Source organism: Sinocyclocheilus grahami, unplaced genomic scaffold (assembly GCF_001515645.1).
Source record: "Sinocyclocheilus grahami isolate Dianchi unplaced genomic scaffold, SAMN03320097.WGS_v1.1 scaffold7.1, whole genome shotgun sequence".
NCBI classification, from domain to species: Eukaryota; Metazoa; Chordata; class Actinopteri; order Cypriniformes; family Cyprinidae; genus Sinocyclocheilus; species Sinocyclocheilus grahami.
The window spans coordinates 207,668-221,024 of NW_015505186.1; the positions used below are offsets into that span (position 1 = coordinate 207,668).

Genomic DNA, 13,357 nt, shown 5'->3' on the forward strand with positions numbered 1-13,357 from the left:
AATCAAGGGTTAGATATAGCCTGCACAATTTCAAATGTGAAAAGCCCAAACTGGGAATCAAAAACTCAGTTCTATAAGTTAGGGGGATATTTCATTTCAGCTACAGATTAAATGGGGAAAAAAGATCCGAAAACAAATTCATTCATATTAAGGAGGAGGAAAACAAGGTGAAAACACATTAAATAGAGTGGAATGGCGCGCAGCAGTTGCCAGGGGATATCGAAGGGGAGGGGTTATGATTGGCTGAAGTGGGTCTGTTGCTTTGGCAACGGCATAGGGGTTTGGTAGCGTTGCTGTGCGGCGTGATCTGTGCGCAGCGCGGATGGAGGAAACAGTTTGAGCAGCAGAACGCAGCGACTACTGACGCGCTTCAGCGGAACACGGCTCGGCGTGCTTCAACGTGAGTAACCAAATCCAGCTTGCCGCTGTCTGTGGTGTCGGTGGACTTTATATTTTACGCAGAAAGTTAACATTCTACAGGCAAGTTGACATGAAGCGCATGGGCGGATATCAGGCTGAGCTTCGGTTTCTGTATTGTTTCTCAAGTGCTCTTGTTTGTTGTTCACATTTCGAATTTCACGGCGTTCTAAATCGGAAACATTTAAACGCGAGCGTTCCATCGCTTCTGCCATGTGCTCGAATCCAGCAGACAACTTCTTTTGTGATCGAGGACACTTGCTCAAGTGTTCCTCCGGCGCACTTCTGACTGGAAGACCGATATCTCAAATGATTTTGAGCGTCACTCTTTGTCTGTTAACACTGAAAGCGAATGAACTCTGAGTGAACAAATCGATGTTACAACGTTCCGTTCGTTTGTGATACATTTCTATTGTCTGTTCACATCTGTATATGTGGGTAGTTGACTAATGACATATGAACTTTTTTAACATAATTAATCAGTGTGTGTCATACTGAAATATCGTAAGTGATGATGCAAATATATTGTTTTAAAATGTACGAAAATATTTATTTGAATATATATAATGAACACGGTATATGTTTTAGATGCTGTGTAAGCAGCCACCATTTCGTTTATTTTTATTTTAACTAGTTAAATCACCATGTTATTGCATTTAACTTAAATAGTGCTGTGGTGAGAGATCTTACATTTAAAAATTGTTTTGTAAATACCATGTCTCTCAATTATTAGAGGTCATTAAATGCACAATACATGAAGTGTTTACAAATACTTTTGGATGTGACATTGATTATAGTATCACCTACCCATATTTCTGAGTGAACTATTAGTTATTGATATTTGCCACCATATTTTGCATTAGTAAAGTTTTTTTATTTGGGGACAAAAATTGGCAAAATTGTTTCGTTAGTAATGGATGGGTTAAGATTATTATTTGGTTGATATTTGGCCATTTTGAATCAGCAATTGGTCAATAATTGTGTCTAATCGATTAACAGTGGTTCACCAAGTGTCAATACCAAAATCGTATGTATTGTCAATGAATTGCATGTTTTCTGTTCTCAAATATTGTTTTGTGAATTAGTTGAGAGTTAATGTTGAATTCATGAGTTTTGTGTGCATCGAGTTATATGTACGTGTGTGTATGTGCCGCCTTGTTTTCTAGACATTTCTGTTGGCTTTGGTTATAAAAAAGCTTTTTTTTTTAACTCTAGTGTTTTATTCTAAATGAATGTGTGGAACGTGTTACAAACAATGTACTAAGAGTCACTGTCATGGGAAATCTGAGTCATAACACCTATAACCGCCAGAAATCTGTTGACATGCATGCTTGACATACCACCTGTGTCAGGGACATTTCTGACAGGAAACATTTGAGTTAACTTTACTCGGTGAATGACTTAGTTCCTCTCAGTTCTTGCTGAAAACATCGAGCTATTGCAGCGTTTTGAAAAGGGTCTGTCCGTTGCCTGCTGCGGGGTCCGGATGAGCTCCATTCACTGGGAGCTTGACCTCATTGACATGATGCAATCTGTTCACAAGATAATCGCTTTCAGAGCAAGTCTGCTCATTGATTGATCCAATTTAGGTGGATGCTCCAAATTTGGGTTGCTAAAATAGCACTTTCCACTTGTGCAGAAGTACTTTCTCCAACCTTCCTGGCAGTTTCTTACTTCATCGTGATTACGTTGTGATTTTGGTCAGAATGCAGTGGAACTTTGAGCAGTTTAATTGCTTTCTCTCTTTTTTCACTTCCCAACAAAGACAGGAAGCTTTTTAACAGTAGTGCAACAAAATGAGCCGTGAATGATATGTCTCAATGCTTTATGCATTTTGTACGGCTCTCAATCACTGAAAAATTCTAATTGAGTTTCATAACATGCAGATTAATTATTTTAATAAATTGCATATCAGTATTAGCTAAGAAAAGCAGCCAAATGAAGATCATTTTGTGATCAAATTGTGGCAAATGACTAAATTACTGAAATTGCTTCACACCAAAGCATTGAGTTTTGTTTGCAATATTTTTATTGCTTCTCTACATGCACATAGCTTGGAAATCAATGTGATTTTAGTCTGAATTAAATAGACACTTCAGGCAGTTCATATTTCTTTCTCCTTTTTAACTTCCCAATGAAGATAGGAACCTTTGTGTGTATTTTATTTCCTTATTAAAAATTATAGTAATTTTTATTAGTGAGTTATGAGTTTTGTTAGAGGCCATTCACAGTAAAAGAGACATTTAAATAAAAAAATTAATATTTTTTATTGCAATAGTGATTTAATTGCATTCACTATTTTGAGTATTTTAAGTCACTAATCACACTAAATTAACAACCCTAGTATTTTGTCATTTTTTTTGTGTAGCTCCAGAGAATGATGGGAAATGTAGTTTGGTTACACAAGCCTGTCACCTCGAAAAACGTGGAATGAGTATTTCAGGCAAGAAAATGCATGCAAAATTATACAGTAAATATTGAAAATGACAACTTATGTTTAATAAATTCTTAATTGATACACCCCTTTCTCAAAGTCTGGGCTTAAGGAAAATCCTGAGTTTTTCTGCTGATAATTATGACATTGTGGTGGCGCTCAGTGAGCACTCATCTCATAAATATACAATAATTCTGACATGACTTGAAGGAAGCATAAGTGCACTTGATGGATTAACTAGCGGGTTTAGGAGAGTTTAGGACGAGTCATCCGTGGCTCATTAAATTCCTAAGTCTGTTTATCTGGGATGAGAGATGCTCTCGTAGTCCTGCATCCGTCAGTTGGTCTCAAACAGCGTTGTTTGCGGAGAATCCCACGTGGCGGGCCCTCGTTGTACGTTTCCCTCCCCCTTCGATCTCCGCGTCTGTCGTGGCTCCGCGCAGGGGATTTGATACATGCTGTCATTAGCGGCCGTTCTCCCATTGAAACCGATGCTAATGTGACCGTTGGCCTGTTTGCGAGGGAGAAAGTGAGGATCTGGACGCGCCTTGTGTCACTGGTAACAATAGCCCTTTGTGTAGGTCGCTCCTTGCTGAATACATGGGGTTTGTTTAATTGAGATAGCAATAGGACAGCGACGTTGGCCGCGGACGAGAATAGATTACACACACCAGTGCAAAAACAAGAACTACGGACTGGCATATAACAGAGTTTATTATCTGTGCAACAGTGCAAGACTCGAGGACAAGACAATGTTGGTGTTTGAAACTGGGAATCATGAGGAGTTGTACTTTAAATGGTAAATTAAATCATGTGATGATCAACCGGTGATTTAACACTGACCGCTGATTTAAGTCTGAAGTATAAACCGGTTTGAAACCAACTGATTCATGAGTCTTCTTGACCAAGGAACTGACTCATAATTAGGGTTGGGAAACGAAAATCGATTCCGATTCCAGAATCGGATACTTAAGGTCAGGAATCGGATACTTGTTGTCAAATTAAAATTGTTTCCGCCTATCGATTCCTATGCGCTTTTTCTTCTTCTTCTTTTTTTTCTTTTCTTCAGAATCATGAGAGAACCACAGCTTCCATTGGGGAAAAACCCCCCCTCAATTTATCGAGAATCATGCCGTTCTATTTTGCACACAAACTTAAGGAGTCCAGTTTTTATGTAGCCTGTTGATTTTTGTTCATGGTACTCCGCTCCAATAAATGGTTTGCAAAAAAGAGACAGGATAAATGTTTGATATCATTATTTAACCACATTGGAATTGAAACTGGGAATCGGAATCGATAAGTGGAATCGGAATTGATCAAATTCACACGATACCCAACCCTACTCATGATTCATTCGTTTGAATCAAACTTCACTAGTCATGCTGAACGCTTGCAAGACAAGCAATAGAAAGATGTGTTGTGTTTGTTGTTTTATTGTTTTGCATTCGGTTTCTGTATTTATTTTTAAAATGCAGCTTGTTCTTAACTCCAAACCCTGCTGCGTTTATTGGCAAAAAGTAAATTGTTGCATATTTAATGACAGATATGAATAGGTGTGTGCAATATTTATCATCTGCAAAAATATCGTAATTGTTGTTTTAACAATATGCAAGCTGACATTATAGAGTATGTCGTTCGTTTGCAAAAAACTACAAACAAAACCACATTTTGAGAGTCCAAAATACTGCGGGATGAAGCCTATAAGAATGCAGTTAGAATGCCGCTATAATTCAAGTTATAAAAGCCAAAAAATATCCCTGTATGTTTTTTTGTTTTTATATATACATTTAAGTAATATATCACACCAACAGTTCAACAAACGAGGTTAATATTAAGTGTAGTATATTTTAGACATTTTCTGTTTCTGTAGTTATAGACAAAGCCGGAGCAGAACAATTGTGCCTCTCAGAGCAACACTGCAGTGTTTCCTTCCTGAATGAATCTGTTTTTGAACAAATCGTTTGAGTGAATGATTCAATGATCTATTCATAAAGTCGGTGACTTGCTTCATTTCTAAACAAATCAGTCATTTTAAATCAATCGTTTGAATGAATGATTCAATGAATCACTCATTAAGACAAGAACTTGCTGCCACCTACAGGTGGTTTTAGTGTCATTTATTTGTCCTCGACAGGCCTATATCTTTTGAGAGTCCAAAATACTGCAGGATGAAGCCTATAAGAATGCAGTTAGAATGCCGCTATAATTCAAGTTATAAAAGCCCAAAAATATCCCTGTATGGTTTTTTGTTTTTATATATACATTTAAGTAATATATCACACCAGCAACAGTGCTGTTTTCCTAAATATTAGCATATGAGCACGATTGCAAATGTGATATTAATTTTATAAAACAGTTCAACAAACGAGGTTAATATTAAGTGTAGTATATTTTAGACATTTTCTGTTTCTGTAGTTATAGACAAAGCCGGAGCAGAACAATTGTGCCTCTCAGAGCAACACTGCAGTGTTTCCTTCCTGAATGAATCTGTTTTTGAACAAATCGTTTGAGTGAATGATTCAATGATCTATTCATAAAGTCGGTGACTTGCTTCATTTCTAAACAAATCAGTCATTTTAAATCAATCGTTTGAATGAATGATTCAATGAATCACTCATTAAGACAAGAACTTGCTGCCACCTACAGGTGGTTTTAGTGTCATTTATTTGTCCTCGACAGGCCTATATCTCAGCCAAGGAACCAGCGCAAAAGCTCTCTCAGCAAATATTGTTTAATTGTCATTATCAATTGTCATATTGTTTAAAAATCCCAATATCGCAATACATCTAGAAATGAGTAAACTCAACTTCTGTTAACTTAATTTAAATGAGCATTGAGTTGATTTTAAGGTCATCTCGTCTAATTGAGTCAGTAAGTGGCATGGTAAGTGTATGATTTGGGATTTTAGAGCACACTTCTCACTTCTCTGTCAGAGCAGAATTATTTCTGTGAAATGGTTCACAGATACAGTCACTTCCTCTTTAGTTGCACTGAAGCTTGTCTTGACAGCAGAGTCGCATAGATTCCTGTTTCACAGAGTCGCAAAGATTCCAAAACAATAAAGTGGACTGGTAGCATACAAAACGCAGGAAGTTACATGAACCTTGTTAATTTTGAAAAACGCCACACTATGTCATTGTTTATGAGAGTCAAAAGGCATGATACTTAATATTTGATGCCTTTTAATATCTAGAGAAGCCTCTTTGTTAACTGTGATTGCATTTACATTGATTCATTTATGTAATCTTAAGAGACTAACAATTGAGGAATTCAACAAGCAATTTATTATAAAAAAAACTGAACTGATTGAACTGAAACTCTTAGCTCAGTTGGGCTCAGTAGGTTTAGGCCTGCATGCCATGAGATCTTATAATATTTCCCCTTGATTCATCTCTGCACTTAACACATTGAGATTGAGAAACACTGTTAAAATGGCTGCCCACTGCTCCGGGTGTGTGTTCACGGTTTGTGTGTGTTCACGGTGTGTGTGTGCACTTTGGATGGGTAAATGCAGAGCACTAATTCCGAGTATGGGTCACCATACTTGGCCACATGTCACATGTCACGTCACGTCACTAAAAGAAATGGCTCATTTCTAGAGTGTCCTTGAACATTCAGGCTTCTTCCTATGGAAGCATATGGGTAGCAAAATTCATTTTGAAATGTAACACACAAAATGACAATGCAATATGTAAAATGGCAATGTATTTCTGTATTTAAATTTACATTAGATATGTTTAACATGTCCAAGCAATTTTCAAATCCACATTGACTAGTCTACACTGATCGCAGGGTATTTAATGAAAATGCTATTGAAACGTCTTAAGTGTACGTGTCAATGCATTTAAGAAAAATAAAAGACATTTAAATCACCATTTTTGCTACCCTCTTGCTGTACATTTGGCACAGAATGCATTTTGAAATTCACACTGCATTATCTACAATTATCACGCAGTATCACGATGAAAATGCAATCCCAAGTGTCCTACCCGCAAGTCTAAATGCATTTAGGAAAACTTGATTTTAGCAGATTTAATACATGCGCTGCACACACAAACAACATTATTTCTACCGTTGCCTGACATTTCAGCCATTCGTCATCAAACTAAAATGCAGTCAACCAAACATAAGTTACACTGTTTATTTTAAAAGGTCCGCTGTAAAATCAGCATGCAGCGCCCAAACAAACATTTTTGCACATATGAAGGATTTTACACGGATATTAGAACATGAGTAGTTTAGGCTACATAATGAATAATAGTTATGCAAACAAATGTTACAAATATGGCAAAAATGGAAACAATATTTTAATATACATAGAAATTAATGTAGCCTAATTGTTTGCATTATCACGCAGTATCACGATGAGTATCCCAAGTGTCCTACCCGCAAGTCTAAATGCATTTAGGAAAACTTGATTTTAGCAGATTTAATACATGCGCTGCACACACAAACAACATTATTTCTACCGTTGCCTGACATTTCAGCCATTTGTCATCAAACTAAAATGCAGTCAACCAAACATAAGTTACACTGTTTATTTTAAAAGGTCCGCTGTAAAATCAGCATGCAGCGCCCAAACAAACATTTTTGCACATATGAAGGATTTTACACGGATATTAGAACATGAGTAGTTTAGGCTACATAATGAATAATAGTTATGCAAACAAATGTTACACATATGGCAAAAATGGAAACAATATTTTAATATACATATAAATTAATGTAGCCTAATTGTTTGCAATTACAAGGTCAACGGGTGTTTTTGGAGTAAGATCAATTTCTCATTCATGAGATTACTACCTCTTTTTGGCCGGGTTTCGTTTCTCGGTGTCGTAAACTCTAGGGGCGAGGCTTCTAAACCAGGGTGTTTTTAGGGGCGTGATATTCAAATGACGATTGTTTTCTGCTGCCACATTTATCAACGTGCGATCATTCGTACGATAAGATTGGCGGCATACGAATGTTTCATGAATCACACGTGAACTCTGTCGTAAGTTGATTTGTGCGCACAGATCTGCGTATTTTTATAAACCGAGTTTTTCCTCCTTCCGTTTAAAAAAAAATCTCCGTCCACATGAAAATGCAAACGCATGCTGTGAAGCACTGTCAAGAGCATGCCAAACCAACAGGTGGCGATATAATCTCAACCGTAAAGTCATATTGGCCAATCAGAAACCTGAAAAAGTTTCCAGTAGGCGGAGATAACAGCGCAGGCGCCGACGTCACAAGCCAAAAACTCCGGTTTCGCTGTCTTCACGATAACACTGCAACTGGAGTTTTTGAAAATCTTCAAAAATGTTTGGTTTCAGTGAACTGGTGCTGCGTTTGCGTGTGGACGAACGGCCTAACCGCATAGAGAAAGCTGCGGTTTTAAAAATAACCGCATCTGTGTGGACTGGGCCAAAAATAGTGATGGTGCATCGGTCTGAACTTATTTACCCAGCACATTTTTTTATTTTGGTCTTGTATGCGCACCACTTATTTTGCACCCCTGATTATATGCATGCACAAATAAATAAAATATATTAACTGAAGGATCTGATTCTGAAGTATAGGTATTGTGTCTTTGAGAAAATACATTGATTATATTGCATTGCCTTTTGACTTTTTTCCCTCTCGTTTTTGATGTTAAAATGCAAAAGCACACTGTATGTCCTGTATGAGTTGTAAAACCCAGAAATGAAAAACGTCCGGTCCCAAATTGTCCCAAAGTCAATGGGGTTTTGGTCAAAATATTCCTGAAATAAAGTTCACCATAATACCCCACTCATGACTTTTAAACAATTTTATGCATCTTTAAAAAGGCATTATATTGAATAAGATGACAGAATGCTCATAAGGTCATTAAGTCCATAAGAAATCATAGTAACAGATAAAAAAGGAAAGAAAAGCTTTTACAATGATGACCTTTCTGTGATAAAAGAACATCTTGTCGGCTTATTCTGCACAATAGGTGCTGGATAAAAAAAGATCAGTCATTGATTTCCTTCTTTTTATCCCTAGATCATTTAGAGCAGTGCTTCCCAACCTTTGTTTAGTCGCGGCACCCTTTGGAAATTTTAACAAATTTCTGTATTTAAATTTACATTAGATATGTTTAACATGTCCAAGCAATTTTCAAATCCACATTGACTAGTCTACACTGATCGCAGGGTATTTAATGAAAATGCTATTGAAACGTCTTAAGTGTACGTGTCAATGCATTTAAGAAAAATAAAAGACATTTAAATCACCATTTTTGCTACCCTCTTGCTGTACATTTGGCACAGAATGCATTTTGAAATTCACACTGCATTATCTACAATTATCACGCAGTATCACGATGAAAATGCAATCCCAAGTGTCCTACCCGCAAGTCTAAATGCATTTAGGAAAACTTGATTTTAGCAGATTTAATACATGCGCTGCACACACAAACAACATTATTTCTACCGTTGCCTGACATTTCAGCCATTCGTCATCAAACTAAAATGCAGTCAACCAAACATAAGTTACACTGTTTATTTTAAAAGGTCCGCTGTAAAATCAGCATGCAGCGCCCAAACAAACATTTTTGCACATATGAAGGATTTTACACGGATATTAGAACATGAGTAGTTTAGGCTACATAATGAATAATAGTTATGCAAACAAATGTTACACATATGGCAAAAATGGAAACAATATTTTAATATACATAGAAATTAATGTAGCCTAATTGTTTGCAATTACAAGGTTAACGGGTGTTTTTGGAGTAAGATCAATTTCTCATTCATGAGATTACTACCTCTTTTTGGCCGGGTTTCGTTTCTCGGTGTCGTAAACTCTAGGGGCGAGGCTTCTAAACCAGGGTGTTTTTAGGGGCGTGATATTCAAATGACGATTGTTTTCTGCTGCCACATTTATCAACGTGCGATCATTCGTACGATAAGATTGGCGGCATACGAATGTTTCATGAATCACACGTGAACTCTGTCGTAAATTGATTTGTGCGCACAGATCTGCGTATTTTTATAAACCGAGTTTTTCCTCCTTCCGTTTAAAAAAAAATCTCCGTCCACATGAAAATGCAAACGCATGCTGTGAAGCACTGTCAAGAGCATGCCAAACCAACAGGTGGCGATATAATCTCAACCGTAAAGTCATATTGGCCAATCAGAAACCTGAAAAAGTTTCCAGTAGGCGGAGATAACAGCGCAGGCGCCGACGTCACAAGCCAAAAACTCCGGTTTCGCTGTCTTCACGATAACACTGCAACTGGAGTTTTTGAAAATCTTCAAAAATGTTTGGTTTCAGTGAACTGGTGCTGCGTTTGCGTGTGGACGAACGGCCTAACCGCATAGAGAAAGCTGCGGTTTTAAAAATAACCGCATCTGTGTGGACTGGGCCAAAAATAGTGATGGTGCATCGGTCTGAACTTATTTACCCAGCACATTTTTTTATTTTGGTCTTGTATGCGCACCACTTATTTTGCACCCCTGATTATATGCATGCACAAATAAATAAAATATATTAACTGAAGGATCTGATTCTGAAGTATAGGTATTGTGTCTTTGAGAAAATACATTGATTATATTGCATTGCCTTTTGACTTTTTTCCCTCTCGTTTTTGATGTTAAAATGCAAAAGCACACTGTATGTCCTGTATGAGTTGTAAAACCCAGAAATGAAAAACGTCCGGTCCCAAATTGTCCCAAAGTCAATGGGGTTTTGGTCAAAATATTCCTGAAATAAAGTTCACCATAATACCCCACTCATGACTTTTAAACAATTTTATGCATCTTTAAAAAGGCATTATATTGAATAAGATGACAGAATGCTCATAAGGTCATTAAGTCCATAAGAAATCATAGTAACAGATAAAAAAGGAAAGAAAAGCTTTTACAATGATGACCTTTCTGTGATAAAAGAACATCTTGTCGGCTTATTCTGCACAATAGGTGCTGGATAAAAAAAGATCAGTCATTGATTTCCTTCTTTTTATCCCTAGATCATTTAGACCAGTGCTTCCCAACCTTTGTTTAGTCGCGGCACCCTTTGGAAATTTTAACAAAACTTGTGGCACCCTACAAAATAAATAGTAACAATATTTGAATTTCTAACTTCGATATGATAATTTGAAAGGTATAGATATTCGGTACAACAGGATAGAACTGCAGAATATAATGTCATACAGATTTTTAATATTATTTAAAAAAATGTGTCCATCAATGGTGGCAATCAATTGGCTAATTTCTAACGAAGAGACCAATTTATATGACAGATTTTAATGTAGGCTTTTATACATGTGTAAACATTATTTAATTACCATTATAACTAGCTACACTCTTAAAAATAAAGGTGCTTCACGATGCCATAGAAGAACCTTTTTGTCTAAATGGTTCCATAAAGACCCTTTAACATCTGAAGAACCTTTCTGTTTCACAAAAGGTTCTTCGTGGTGAAAGAAGGTTCTTCAGATTATAAAAAGGTTAGAAAGAGATGGTTCTTTAAAGAACCTTTGACTGAATGGTTCTTTGTGGAACCAAAAATGGTTCTTCTATGGCATCGCTTGAAGAACCTTTTGAAGCACCTTTATTTTTAAGAGTGTATCTCACAAATTTTTGCTCACTCAGTGTTTTTTTTTATTTTACAGTGGGGTAATTTTGGTGCAGTAGCACGAGATGGCTTGATTTCAAACTTTGAATTGAATAAAAAATGACAAGTAAGCAGTCAGTAATAAAATAAGAACAAATAAAGAAATTAATAATGATAGCACAAATAAAAAATAACGACAGGCCTTCGAATGAAATAAATAGCTTTTTCAGGTAGGTCGAACAGTAGGGTTAAGATATTTAACTTTTTTTTTTTTTTTTACCAATTATCCAAATAATGTTTAGTCCTAGAAAGCTATTATTATCAGAACACACAAGCATAACATAGCGGTTAGCGGATCAATGAATGAGAGGGCAGCGTTACCAGAGATGCCCATACACCACGTTACAACACAGTATGGCTATTGCAGACAGAAACAATACTGTACTACATCGATGTTACCAGTCGGCTCATTTTTTTGAGTGGACTTTGCTGTTCCTATGAGCATGAACGATATACGAGTGGAGCGACTGAGCGGAGCACACACACACATAGAGCGGGATAATACGCAGAGCATCACACCACGTGAAAGTGAATCCTGAGCGGTGAACTAATTTTCGGCAGCCGAAATTTCGGTGCATCTCTAATTATTGGTGACATCAGAAATGGATATTATATAATACATTTTTTTTTTACATTTTAGCAATTTAAAAATATAAAAAAATATATTTTTTTTTTTGCACAGCACCCCGGTTGGGAAACACTGATTTAGACAGCCGGTTTGTCCAACACTTCTCACTCTAGTCGTGAATTCCTGGAAATCGTCACCCTGATATCAGCGACGATGTGTTCAGGCTGATGGTGTGGTGTGGTGCTATATTAAGACTGTGACATCGTGTTTTTACATAAGTAGGGACAATACATCACCTTACCTCAGACGACCGCTCTCACACAGTTGTTTCACGGCAAAGTTAAATGAGTGTCGAACTATTTTCCGTGCTGTATTTTTAGTCTCACCTCGGTATTGCTTTTCTCTCTCTGAACTTATTAGCCTACTTCTGTGAAAGACTTTTGCTTCCCAGAGGTTTGGTGCGGAAACGCTTGTCATAATACCTGGAGTATTAGACCATGTTCTTAATGAAACCACTTTCTGACCTGTTAGAAGAAATGGCTCATTTCTAAAGTGACTTTAAACGTTCAGGCTTTTCCACTGAATCTGTGCTTTCAGTAGGGTTTTGTTTCAATGGTGACAGCTTTTACAATTTATGCGTTTAGAACACACTTTTTATTCAAAGTGACTTACATGGCATTCAATGTATTCATTTTATCAGTGCACGCATTACCTGGAAATTCTCTGTTGAACTTGGTACAGTTTTTGCATTAGATCAGATGTCTCATTGTTGACATTAAAGGAATAGTTCACCCAATAATGCAGAAAAAACAAGTGAATGGGTGCCATCTATGGATATGCCGGTATCAAATTTTCATGTTGCGATTAATTGCTAATGCTTTTATCGCGGTATACGGTATTATCACGGTATTGAAATTTAGTTTTTAAAAAAAGTGCTGTCATAATACAGTATAACAGGTTTAATAACTTTTTTCTTATAACAAAAATAACTGAACATTTAAATGCAATAAAGCAATACAGAAAAATTTATAAAGTGCAAAAGTACTATAAAGACCAATAGGTATCACTTTACAACAAGACCTCATTAGTTAACTTTAGTTAATGCATTAACATTCTCGATAAGCAATAGCTACATTTGCTACAGAAGTTATTAATCTTTGTTTAAAAAATACAAGCCTAAATTCATATTAGCTCATTAAATAACCCAGTTGCAACTTTCGATTTTAACAACATGTTATTAAATATTGGAATACCTACGATTAATGAATGTTCAGAAGAATTTTTCATTGGCAGTTTGTTAACTAATAAATTAACTAATG

General features: G+C 36.5%; 1 protein-coding gene across 5 annotated transcripts in view; it reads left to right on the forward strand.

Annotated features, from left to right (window-relative positions):
- The window catches only part of foxn2a (forkhead box N2a), a 71,420-nt gene that overhangs the window by 22,112 nt on the left and 35,951 nt on the right, over positions 1-13,357 (forward strand). For 3 of the 5 annotated variants that reach the window (XR_001609586.1, XR_001609583.1, XM_016276563.1), the window contains exon 1: positions 196-400. The exons of 1 other annotated variant lie outside the window; for it this stretch is intronic. The gene's annotated coding sequence lies outside the window, so the exon portion shown is untranslated. Of the gene's footprint in view, positions 1-194; positions 401-13,357 lie in introns of those variants that run through there. One more of the 5 variants, XM_016276575.1, reaches the window with a different exon arrangement.